Consider the following 13511-nt stretch of genomic DNA (forward strand, 5'->3'; position numbering starts at 1 on the left):
GCTGGGTGCAGTGGCTCATGCCTGTAATCCTGGCACTTTGGGAGGCCTATGCGAGCGGATCACCTGAGGTCAGGAGTTTGAGCCCAACATGGGCAACATGGTGAAACCCTGTCTTCACTAAAAATACAAAACACAATAAAATAAAATAAAATAAAATTAGCCCAGCACGGTGGCTCACACCTGTAGTCTCAGCTACTCGAGAGGCTGAGGCATGAGAATCGCTTGAAGCCAGGAGGTAGAGGTTGCAGTGAGCTGAGATCATGCCACTGCGCTCCAACCTGGGCAACAGAGTGAGACTCAGTCTCAAAAAACAAAACAAAACAAAAAACTGTCCAAGCACTAGAAGAAAGACTGAATTATTTTTCTTTCATTAGAAATATATTGCAAAATTATTTTCACATACAGAGACAGTCAAATGAATATGTAGCAAACAGAAAAAAATAGAGAAGCATGACAGGTGCTTAATTAATAAAAATATTGTATTAATTTTTTGCTACCTAGACTTTTAAAAAGTATTTGTTCTGATTTCTTATTTTAATTAGACATATATTTTGTACCTCATTTAACATTCTTTACTTTTCTTATATAGGGCTCACAAAATCTTCATGTTTGTGAATCATAAAACTTGGATCCACCCCTTCTCATAGAGCTGATATTTTGTTGGGAGAAGACAAACAATAAACAAATATAACATAGTTGGGAAGTGGCAAAGCTAAAAAGAAAGATAAGTTTAAGGGACAGGAAGCCCAGGAAGCATGGCATTTTAGATAGATTGGCCAACGAAGAGCACTAATAAAACAAAAACAAAACAACAAAAAAACCCAACATTTTATTTGAATCACACCAGTTTTTCTACAATGTCCTTTTGCTGTTCCGGGGTCCAATCCAGGATATCCCACTGAATTTAATCATCGTGTCTCCAAACTGTTCTCCAATCTGTGATAATTGTTCAGTCCTTTCTTATTTTTTACGACCTTGGGAGTTTTAAAGAATATTGGCCAAATAGTTTGTAGAAGGTCTATCTGATGTTTTCTTATGATTAGACTGGGGTTATGAGTTCTGGAGAACAGTACTATAGAAGTGAAGTGTTCTTCTTATCACATCATATCCATTAGTACAAGTCAACAGCGTAACTTTAGTGGTGATATTAAACTTGATCACTTGATTAAGGTGGTGTCTTCCATGTTTTTCTATTGCAAAGCTATTGTTTTTCCTTTTCCTCACTCTTATTTGTTAGAATATTTGCTAGAGTCACTAAAGGTCAGCATGCATTCAAGGGTAGAAGAAATAAGCTCTACCTCCTGAAGGAAGAAATATCAAGTATTTGTGGACACATATTGTAATAGGTGTGTAGTGGTATTTTATTGTGGTTTTAATTTACATTTTTCTAAAGAAAAATGATGTCAAGCATCTTTTCACACACCTATTTGCTAACTATATATCTTCTTTGGCAAAGTGTCTGTTCAGATGTTTCCCATTTTTAATTGCTTATTTGTTTCTTATTAATGAGTTGTAAGAGCTCCTACATTCTGGATAGAAGTCTTATAAAATACATAATTTACAAGTATTTTCCCTTTGTCTGTGGCTTGCCTTATCATTCTCTTAGCATTGTCTTTGGCAAAATAAAAGTTTTTAATTTTGATAAAATCCAACTTATCAGTTTTTTAATATTATAGAATGTGATTTTGGTGTTGTATCTTAAAACTCATCACAAGAGGCTGGTGTCAGCAATATGGCACAATAGGAAGCCAGAGAGCTTCCTTGCCTTGACAAAGACACCAACTTGCAGCAACAATGCATGGATCAATTTCCCTTATGAGAAATCAGGAAACCCCTTAAGATGCCCCTGCACTCCAGAAGAGCATGAAATCAGCTGTGTCAAAGTCAGTATGAAAATTTGTGCCACTCACTGACCATAATCCTCTCCCTGGATCAGTGTGGTAGGATCTGGATAAAATTCCCAGCTTCTGCCTTTTCCCTGTAGAGAGAAGGTGAAGATTGAAGCATACATTAAACATTTGATTTTTGGGGGTGGTTGCTCAGGGGACTGGTTGCTGTCTTGCCTAAATCTAGGTGCTAACAGGAAAGTCTGTGAAGATGGGGACCACTAAAGGTGACATTGTGAAGTAGCATGCACTTGTTCATCATAATTTCTACTGTTGGCTCAGTGCAGAACAAGTGGAAGAAAACCCTCAACTCAAGCTTCTTCCTGGGAAGGGAAAGACTTGGAACATGGATCCAGTGTTCTGGCTTTTCAGGGGACTGATTTCTGTCTCTCCTGCCTCAGAGAATGGACAAAATGTAGTATGTTATAGATACTTTGCTGTCAGGGCCACTGACAACAAAAGATAGCTAGACCTAGGTTTGTTACTGCTCCAGAGGATTTGTGAAACAGCAGACAAAAGTCTGCTCAGCAACCTATCCTTTAAAGACAGAAGGAAACAGTGGAATATGCATCCAATGCTCTGGCTTTTCAGGGAGCTGCCCAAAGAACTGGTTTCTGCCTTACCTGACTTGGATTGCTGACAGGATTCAACATACTCTAGAAGCCTAGGGGGCACAGAGAAAAACAAAGTGCTGAGCGGCTTGCATAAGCTCTAGAGAACCAACAGCACTACAGACAGACACCAAAGAGAGCAAGAGATTAGGGCTCCTGAAAAGAAGAAAACGGTAAATCCTTCTATTTGGGAATTTATATGCACAACTCCAGAGAAAATACATCCACAGAAAAGGTTTGAGAAACCCTCACAGTCTTTAGCTGGGCTGCTTGATGAAAGTCTTTCTCTGTATGAAGACAGTCCACGAAGACTGGAAGAGGTGGTGGTTGTTTTTTTCAGTGTATAAATGTCAGCACAAAGTTATAACACATAAAGAAACAGGGAAACATGGTCCAATTAAAGGACCAAAATATCTCCTAAATTAACCCTAAAGAGTGTAATTACCTAAAAAACTCAAAATAAAGGTGTCCAACAAGCTCAGGACAGTGATTTATCAACAAAATGAAAATATCAACAGAGATTGAAAATATTGAAAGGAACCACACAGAAATTTTGGAGCTGATGAATACAATAACTGAATTGAACAACTCACTAGAGAGATTCAACTGTCAACTTAATCAAGCAGAAGAAAGAATCAGCAAAGACAAAGACATTTGAAATTTTCCATCCAGAGCAACAACAACAACAAAGTAGGATGGGTTAAGAAAATCTAAGGGACTAATGTGACAATAGCAAGTGGGCCAACTTATGCATATGGGAGAAAAGAAGAGAGAGAGAGAGAGGGAGAGAGAAAGAGGCAGAAAGTTTATTTGCAGAAACAAAGGCCAAATATTTCACAAATCCAGAAAATGAAATGAACATCCAGATTCTGCAAGTACAACACACTCCAACTAGATGATTAGAAAGAAGTGTACACTGTTAAAGCAAACTAAATATGGCCTGAGAAGGACTCCATACTTCAATGTTTGAGTCCTTGTGGATGAACTGTAATGTAGCTTAATAGTCAGACAAGATTTAAAACCTATCTTAGTAGTATGTGCCTGTAACAACAACTGAGTCTTGGCCAATCCCAGTGGCCATACTTTAACCACTTATAAACTGTTAATTGTTCAAACTGTGTTCAAATAAGGCAAGCACCAACCTGTAACAATCCAGTTGTTTCTGTACCTCACTGCTGATTTCTATATATCATTTCCTTTTTTTTTTTGGTCTATAAATCTTCCACTGCGCTGCATTGAAGACTCTGTGAATCTACTGTGATTCTGGGGGCTGTCCAATGTGTGAATTATTCATTGCTCAATTAAACTCCTTTAAATTTAATTCGGATGAAGTTTTTCCTTTATCAATACCAATATATATTATAATCAAATGTCAAATGGCAAAAAAAAAAAAAAAAAAGAATTTTGAAGACAGCAAGAGAAAAGCTACTCATCACTTTTGAGGCTATGAGTGAATTTCTCAGCAGAAACATTGCAAGCCAGAAGCGGGGTGGATGAATATTCAAAGTGCTGAGAGAAAAAAAAAATTGCAGCCAAAAACAGTGTAACTGACAAAACTACCCTTCAGAAATTAAGAGAGCTGGGGACAGTGTTGTGCACCTGTAGCCTCAGCCATTCAGGAGGCAGAGTTGGGAGAGTCATTTGAGCCCAAGAGTTTGAGGCTGCATAGCGCACTAGGATATCACCTGTGAATAGCCAGTGCAGAGCCACTGCATTTCAGCCTCAGTGACGTAGCGAAATCCCTTTCTAATTAAAACAAACAACAACAAAAAAGGAGAAATAGAAACTTTCCCAGGTAAACAGAAGCCGAAGGAATTCATCGCTTTACAAAAAGCGTGAAAGGGAATTCTTTAAGTTGAAAAGAAGAATGCTAAACAGCAACATGAAAACACATGAAAGTAGAAAACTTACTTATAAATATAGGATACTGTAATACTGAAATGGTAGTGCATAACATACTTTTAATTTTGATGTAGAAGTTACAAGACAAAAGAATAAAAATAAGTGTCACTATAAAATATGCTAATAGTACATATTATAAAAATATGTAATTCGTGACATTAATAACATAAAGTGTGTGAGGGGAGTAAAAGAGTAGAGATTTTGTATGCAATTGAAGTTAAATTGTTAGCAACTTAAGATACATGGTTATGAGAGCTTTTATGTAAGATCCATGGTAGCTACAAAGAAAATACCTATAGAAAATACACAAAAGAAAATGAGAAAGAGTCACAACATGTCACTAAAAAATCATTGAAACAAAAAGGAAGACAATAAGAGAGGAAAACAGGGACAAAAAAGTTATAGGACAGACAGAATACAATTAATTATGCTCCTGTCACCCATGCTAGAGTGTAATGGCACAATCACGATGCACTGCAATCTCTGCCTCTCAGGTTCAAGTCATTATCTTGCCTCACATCCCAAGTAGCTGGGGTTACAGGTGTCCACCACCATGCCAAAAATTTTTGTATTTTTAGTAGAGATGGGGTTTCACCATGTTGGCAAGGCTGGTCTCAAACTCCTGACCTCAGGTGATATGCCCACCTCTACCTCCCAAAGTGCTGTGAACAGCATCCAGTCAGTAATTACTTTTAATGTAAGTGGATTAAACTTCCCAATCAAAAAACAGAGTAGCACTGAATGGATTTAAAAAACAAGTCAACTATATGCTGTCTACAGGAAACTCACATTAGATTTAAGGACACATATAGGCTGAAAGTAACAAAGATGAGAAAAGATATTCCATGCAAATGGTAACAAAAAAGAGCAGAAGTAGTCATACTTACATCAGAAAAAAAGAGACACTAAGTTTAAAAAGTCACAGGGGACAAAGCACGTTATATAATGGTACGATGGCCAATTCATCAAGATATATACAATGATAAATACATATGTGCCAATGATCAGAGCACCCAAATATCAGACTCAAACACTGACAGAATTGAAGAGAGAAATAGACAGCCACACAATCGTAGTAGGATAATTTGATTATCCACTTTAAATTTAGTGGATAAGACATCCATATAGAAGACCAATAAGGAAATGATACTTGAACAACACTAAAAGAAACATAGGGGAAAATCTCCATGACATTGGTCTTGGCAATAATTTCTTGGATCTGACACCAAAAATACAGGCAACAAAAGCACAAATAGACCAATAGGACTTTAAAAAACTTCTGTGTAACAAATAGAATAATCAATACAATGGAAAGACAAAATACAGAATGGGAAGTAATATTTGCAATTCATATGTCTGATAGGGGTTAATATTTTTAAAAAAGGAACTTGTATGACTCAATAGCAAAAACAAACAAACACAAATCCTAGATAACCCAATTTTATAAATGGGCAAAGGACTTGGATAGACATTCCTCCATAGAAGACATACAAATTGCCAACAGGTATGTAAAAAGATGCTCAATCTCACAAATCATCCGGGAAATGCAAATTGATTCCTCTGCAAAGAGATATCACCTCACACCTGTTAGGATGGCCATTAGCAACAAAATAGAAAATAGGCTGGGCATGGTGGCTCACACCTGTAACCCCAGCACTTTGGGAGGCTGAGGCAGGTGGAACATGAGGTCAGGAGATCGAGATCATCCTGGTTAACACGGTGAAACCCCATCTCTACTAAAAATACAAAAACTTAGCCAGGCGTGGTGGCACACACCTATAGTCCTAGCTACTTGGGAGGATGAGGCAGGAGAATCACTTGAACCCGACAGGTGGAGGTTGCAGTGAGCCAAGATCGTGCCACTGCACTCCAGCCTGTGTGACAGAGTGAGATTCTGTCTCAAAAAAGAAAGAAAGAAAGAAAGAAAATAACAAATGTCGGTAAGGATGTGGAAACTTTGGCATTCTTGTGCACTGTTTGTGGTAACATAAAATGGTGCAGTCACTATAGAAAACCGCATAATGTACTGTATTAGTCTGTTCTCACACCGATAATAAAGACAAACCCAAGACTGCATAATTTATAAAGGAAAGAGGTCTAATTGACTCACAGTTCCACAGAGGCTGGGTAAGCCTCAGGAACCTTACAATCATGGCAGAAGCAAATGGGGAAGCAAATACATCCTTCTTCATGTGGCAGCAAAAAGGAGAAGCTCCAAACAAAAGGGGGAAAAGTCCCTTATCAATCAGATCTTGTGAGAACTCACTCACTATCATGGGAGCAGCATGGGAGTAACCGCCTCCATGATTCCACTACTTCCCACTGGGTCTCTCCTACAACATGTAGGGCTTATGGGAACTATAGTTCAAGAGGAGATTTGGGTGGGGATACAGCCAAATCATATCAGCATGTTTTTTAATTTAAAAAACCACAAAATTGATCATCAAATTCATAGAGATTTTCTCCTGTTTTCTTCTAGAAGTTTTATGGTTTTAGGTTTTACATTTAGACCCATGATCTATTTTTAGTTAATTTTTATATAAGCTATGAAGTATATGCTGAGGTTCCTTTTTGGCATATGAACATCCAATTATTCCATCACTATTTATGGAAATGACTATTCTCTTTCCATTGAAATTGTGTGCCTTTGTTAAAAATCAGGCAACCATATTTGTGTATTTATTTCTGGGCTCTCTATTCCACTCCACTTATCTACATGTATATCCTTATGCGAGTACCACAGTCTTAATTACTGTAGCTTTATAGTGACTCATGAAATTGGATAGTGTGGGTTCTACAAGTTTTTTCTTCTTATTTATAACTTTTTGATTTTTATTTTCTTTGTCTTTTCATGTACATTTTTAGAATCATCTTGTCATTATCTATAAAAAATCTTGCTGGAATTTTGATAGGAATTACATTAAAACTGTAGATAAATTTGGAGAGAATTAATATCCTAACAATATTGAGCGTTTCTATCTATGAACAGAGCATAGCGCTTCATTTATTTAGTTCTTCATTCAATTCTTTTTTCAGTTTTGAGAAGACCATTTTGATAAGGAGACATTTGAGTTAAGACCTGAATTAAGTGAGGAAGTGAACCATCTGTAGAAAGAGTGTTTCAGGCAGGCAGTATAATAATAAGTGCAAAGAGTGTTTCAGGCAGGCAGTATAATAATAAGTGCAAAGGCCCTGAAGTAAAGTATGGTCGAAATAGTCTAAGAACAGTAAGGAGGCTAGAGGAGAAGGTGGAAAATTCTTCTTTTTGATTCCTGGTAGCATTACTTCAACAATTATTTCTTCACCCCAGCAGCAGCAAGGTCTTCCTATAGCAGTAGCTGAATGGAGTTTGTAATTCTTCTTGAATTTGCAGAATTAGCCTCATTACCACGTCACCCCGCCACCTCCCCTACCACCCTCATTAGTGAACAGCACCAACCAGTGGAGTGGAGTGAAGTGGTGTGAAGAGGAGTAGAGGATCATATTACAAAAGTAACAAGAGGCCAGATTATATAAAGTCTTACAGTATAAGACTGTAAGGCATTGAATTTTATTCAGAGAAAGAACAGAAGTGATTGAATGTTTTTGAGCAGAGGAGTGATGTCTGACTTATCTTTAAAAAGATCATTCTGAGTGCTGTGTGCAGAAAGGATTGATGGGAAAAGATGAGTCCAAGATAGAAGCAGGGAAACCAATGATGAGACAGTTACAGTATTTCAGCAAGAGCAGATGGTGGCTTGGACTAAGGCATGAGTACAGGAAGTAATAAATGTTGGAATATAGATCTATTTTAAAGATAGCGAATAGCGATGCGAGTTGCTGAAGGTTAGATGTGGGCTGTGAGAGAGAGGAATTAAAGGTTTTTGTTCTAAGCAACTGGAAGGATAGCATGTCCATCAACTAAGTTGGGGAAGACTGTGAGAGTAGAGGTTTCAAAATTGTTTATCTAGTTTAGAATGAATAGGCAGGGGAAAAAAGATTCTAAAATATTTATGCACCATTAAATTTTAAGTATGGAATCTAAGAACCTGCATCATACATCTGAGTACACTCCAATAGCAACCATCAGGGATAAACAGCAGCCTATGCATTATGGCTCGAATGTGAATGGTGAGGGTAAGGCAACAGGCAGAGGGGAGGAAAATAATATTTTAATTAGTAACTCAAATTATTATGCCTCTAAAGGAGCATGTAGGAATGATATCTGGGGCTCAGGAAGACCTCACTGAATATTATATACTTTACTTGAGACTCAAAGGAGTTAGCCATAGGAGGAAGCTGGAGTTTGTAGGAATGGGAGGTTAGTCCATAAGCCAAGTGATGAACAGATGCAAAGGTCAAAGAATGAGAAGATGTGTTTGACAAAGTAAAAGAACAACAAGCATAAATACAGAAGGGAGAGCCAAATTGAGAGTATTGTGAAATAAAGCAGGAGATATATTTTATTCTAATAACCAGATCTGCCTTTTTTTTTTTTTTGAGATAGAGTCTCACCCTGTTGCCTAGGCTGGAGTGCAGTGGTGTGATCTCGGCTCACTGCAACCTCCACCTCCAGAGTTCAAGCAATTTTCCTGCCTCAGCCTCCAAAGTAGCTGGGATTACAAGTGTCCGCCACTATGCCCAGCTAATTTTTGTATTTTTAGTATGATGGGGTTTCAGCATGTTGGCCAGGCTGGTCCCAAACTCCTGACCTTGTGATCCACCAGCCTTGGCCTCACAAAGTGCTAGGATTACAAGTGCGAACCACCGTGCCTGGCCCAGATCTGCATTTTTACAGAATGAATTGGAGGGGGAGAGTCATCTAGCCTGAAGACTAGTTAGGATGTCATTGCAGACGTCTTGATGATGATGGTTATGGCAGTGGATTCAGACTTGAGAGATATTTAGCAGTTTATATATGGCAAGTTAGAAGAGACAGGCTCTGAGAATGACTACTAGACTTCTAAGGTGGCAACTTGGCAGATGGCGACACCTTTACTAAAATGGGTGTGCCACGTATTAATTGTCTCTCAGCTCCAAACCTACTCTTCTATATTCTACTTTGTGAAGCTGATGCTTGTATTCTGCAAAACACATTTCTGCTTTGCTGGCTGGTTCTATGTAAACTCTTCCATACGTGGCACTAGAGGGATACTGGGTAGCTGGAGGAGAAGAAAGGAAATGTTTCTTCCCATGTGCTCCCTGGTGGCATCAGTCTAGCAATGATTCTTCGTCTCAGAAGTAGCAAGTTCTTCCCATAGCAGTAGCTGAATGCAGTTTGCAGTTTTCCCTAAATTTAGAGAACAGCCTATATCACAGCACTGTGTTCCTGTTCCACTTCCCCTCCTACCCCTCCCTCTCCTACTCCCCTCCCACCTCCATGTCCACACTGAGCCAACAGCACTAACCAGATAGTGTTCTCTCTTCAAGGATCTGAATTTCAGGCTTATGGAGATCCTCTTTTGAACCCAAAAACCCTAGAATCACTTGAGCAGCATTTCTTCCTCAGAAGTCTGAGTTTTAGCTATTGGAGTTCCTCCTCTAAGTTTCTAAGTTTTGATAATTCTAGCCTCTTTCCTTTGTTCCCTCAGCCCTTCCTGCAGTTGCTACCTCCATGATACCTTATGGTTTGGGAGACTTCTGAAGTGTTTCTTTTTAAGCTTTCATTTACCTAGTTAACATTTTTTAATGTAAAATTACCTCGAATCAAATAACGTGTGTGGTTTCTGTCTCTTGACTGGACCTTGATTGATATAGAAATTGGTACTAGAAAAGACTTAGAAGTTGGGATTTGGGATTTGTTTGGTTTCGTCCTTGAGCTTGAATGAAGTGCTGAGCTCCCCACTAATGTGAAATAAATTCTGGTAATCCATGTCATGCAGAAGTATCATGATTCATTAAATTGTCACCTGCAGTTAATTGTGATGACATTCCTACTGAACCAAGCGCCTTAGGAGCATGTGCCTGCTGCGTCTAACTGTTAGCAGCAGTAATGCCTGTGAGGACTGTGGTGTGGGATAGACTCTTGAGTTTAATAAAACACATACAAAAAGAATAACAAACTTGGGTCTTTACATTCTTTATAAAGTCTCATTAGAGTGCCAAAATGATTCTCTAGCAGTCCTAAAAGAATCTCTCTTTTCTTGCAGCCACAGGGCTGATATTGTTAAAAATAAAAAAAGACTGAATCGGCCAGTTACAATTTTTACAACATCAGTTGAATTTACAACTTTGCTAGGTCTTTCATGTATAAGTGTAAAAAATGGAAAGAAAATGACCCTAAAACTTGGAATGAGTACACATTTGTTTGGGCTTAAATGGGGTTAAGAATTTTGAATTGTCAAGTCCTTTTGAGCCTCTTCTGACAGTGGGAGCACTGGCCAACGGATACTAATTCCTGGGCACTCACAACCCTGCAGTCTACCAGTTACACTGGGGGCTTATGTAGTGTCTTAGTCAGTTCAAGCTGTTTTAATGAAATATTATTCTTTGGGTAGCTTATAAACAACAGAAATTCATTTCTCCCAGTTGAAGGCTGGGAAATCCAAGATCAAGATGCAGGCTGATTTGGTGTCTGGTGAGTGCCTGCTTTCTGGTTCGTAGGTGGTGTCTTCTAGCTGTGTGCTCACATGATGGAAGGGGTAAGGGGTCTCTCTCAGGGCTCTTTTGTAAGGGAACCAATTCTATTCATGAAGGCTTCACCCTCATGACCAAATCACCTCCTAAAGGCCTCACCTCCTAAAACTATCACCTTAGAGGTTAGGATTTTGTAAACATTGTCAGATTCAAAATGTAGTCACTTCTGTCAAACCCTAGCAAAATGGAGCTAGGGAAGGCCATGCTGATAGGGCTCTCACACACAATTTGCCTGATAACACAAACTATCACAAGACATTTTTCCAAAACACAGTTTACTACGTGAGTCACACAGAGACAGCTGGCAGCACAAGGACAGCTAGCCACTTACACAAGAACACATGCCTGACACACTGACTCACAAACCCAATTCGAAATGTAAAGGCCTAACTGAAACTCCAAGATGACAAGTCCTCCCTAAGGACTACTGACATTCACATATCAGAACTCTCCAGCTCTTGTAAGATGCTGCCAGCACCAAAAAACTTTCTTTTAAAACAAGTTGCATAAATCTCCTCTTTCTCCAATAAAATCCTAACCTTTTGTTCTGTTCTCCATACACACTGGAGGTCATCCTGGTTTGTATATAGGTCCCAAATTACAATCCTACTTCTTGTATACTATTCTCAAATACAACCTTTTTACTTAGAGATTCATCTCTATTTTTACATGACAATTTCAATATAAGAATTTGTTAGAGGGGACACACACATTTAGACTATAGAAGTGGGTCAGGTGATAATTGGAGACCTAGCCCAACTTTGAAACACAATGTGCTCAGTAGGTCTACAAATCCACTGTGTGTTTTTGTCTCCAGCTCTTTAATTGGAAGAGATATATGTTTAGGCATAATAGATATGCTTGGCAGCTGGTAAAATCCTTACAGTGTCTCTGTGGTCAATGGAATAAGGACCATGATAGTAGAAAGAGGAAGCCTCTGGAGCTTTCCTTCCCTTTCAGGACAGTACAAAAAAAGATATACCACATATTTTGAGGAACTGCAGAGATTAGTGCCATCATCAAAGACTTGAAAGATGGATGAATCCTATCACATCTCCATTTAAATAATCTGTTTGTCTGCTGAAGGGAAATCTTATCAAATAACTGAGTGTGATTATAAACTTAATTATAAACTTAATCAATGTTAGTTGATGCTCCAGATGTAGTGTTTGTACTAGGGCGAATCAACATGACATTTCCTGACACCTAGTGTGTAGCTACTAACATGGCAAATGTTTTGTCTCTATATTAATTTATAGGGTTCAACTAAAACAGTTTACCTCTTACATGTCAGGGCCAGCAGTGTAGCATCATTGGATTGACATCCAATCTTTTACTCTTTGCCATAGTATAGTTCACAGAGATCTCGATCATCTTAATATTCTCATACAAAATACATGATTAAATTATGTTGTTCTGATCTGATAAATGCAAAGTAGTAAGTATTTGGATGGCAAAATAAGACAGCTAGGATCTCAGCTGTCAGGATTCATTACCTGATACAGTAAAGTATACTAGAGAAGCAGAATGTTGGAGGTAAAGGGATAGTGACAAGATTAGTTTCAGGCACGTTGAGCAGCATACCAGAGAGTTATCCAAGTGAAGATATTCAGGAGGCAGTCAGACACATTAATTTGGAGTTAGAGAGAACATAAGTAATGTAGATTTGGTAAGCATTGGCAAACAATAAATCATAATTGAAACTATGGAATGGAATGAGATTTAGTAAGAATACACAGAATAAAGAGAGAAGACCCAAGACTGAGCCCTGAGGAATGTAAAACTTTAAAGCTCTGTGAGAAGAGGAGGAACCAGCAAAACAGGATGAGAAGGAGCAGCCAGAGTGCCAGGAGAGGTTTCAGAGAGTATGGGGCTCCAGAAGTCAAGGGGAGAGAGTATAGCTAAAAGAAGGGAGAATATGAGCAATGTAAATGCTGTAGAGTGGTCAAGAAGGAGGACTAAGAGTGTCCATTGGGTTTAGTCCCATGGAGGTCATGGGTAACTTTGCAGTGAACAGCTTCAGTGTAGTGGAGGGGGTAAAACTAGTTTGGTGGGGGTTAAAGAGTGCTTGCAGGGTGATTATAGAGAGAGTCATGACTGACTATGACTTCAACACATTACTGCTCCTTTATCCTGCTTATGCTTCTTCATAGGGTTGATAAACACTAAACTTGGTCATTGAAGAAAACATTGACATTGTCAGAACGTCTTGCAAAAGTAGGTCTTGTCCATCTGCCCCAAAGGAGGCAGGAGTGTCCAGTGGAGGAACACAGATTAAATGCTAAACATCCTAGGACCAAATCTGTACACAGTTACTTAGAGCTGTGGGATGCAGTGTATGTCTAATACTCCCTCTCAGCCCTTGTTTTCCTGTTTATATGTTGTTTCACCACCAGAGTGGTTAGGGTGAAATGAGATAATGAATTACAAGAGTAGCACATTGCCAGGCTCATCATCAGTGGTCAATAAGTTCATTCCTTGCAGCCCAATATAGAAA

Source organism: Chlorocebus sabaeus, chromosome 20 (assembly GCF_047675955.1).
Source record: "Chlorocebus sabaeus isolate Y175 chromosome 20, mChlSab1.0.hap1, whole genome shotgun sequence".
NCBI classification, from domain to species: Eukaryota; Metazoa; Chordata; class Mammalia; order Primates; family Cercopithecidae; genus Chlorocebus; species Chlorocebus sabaeus.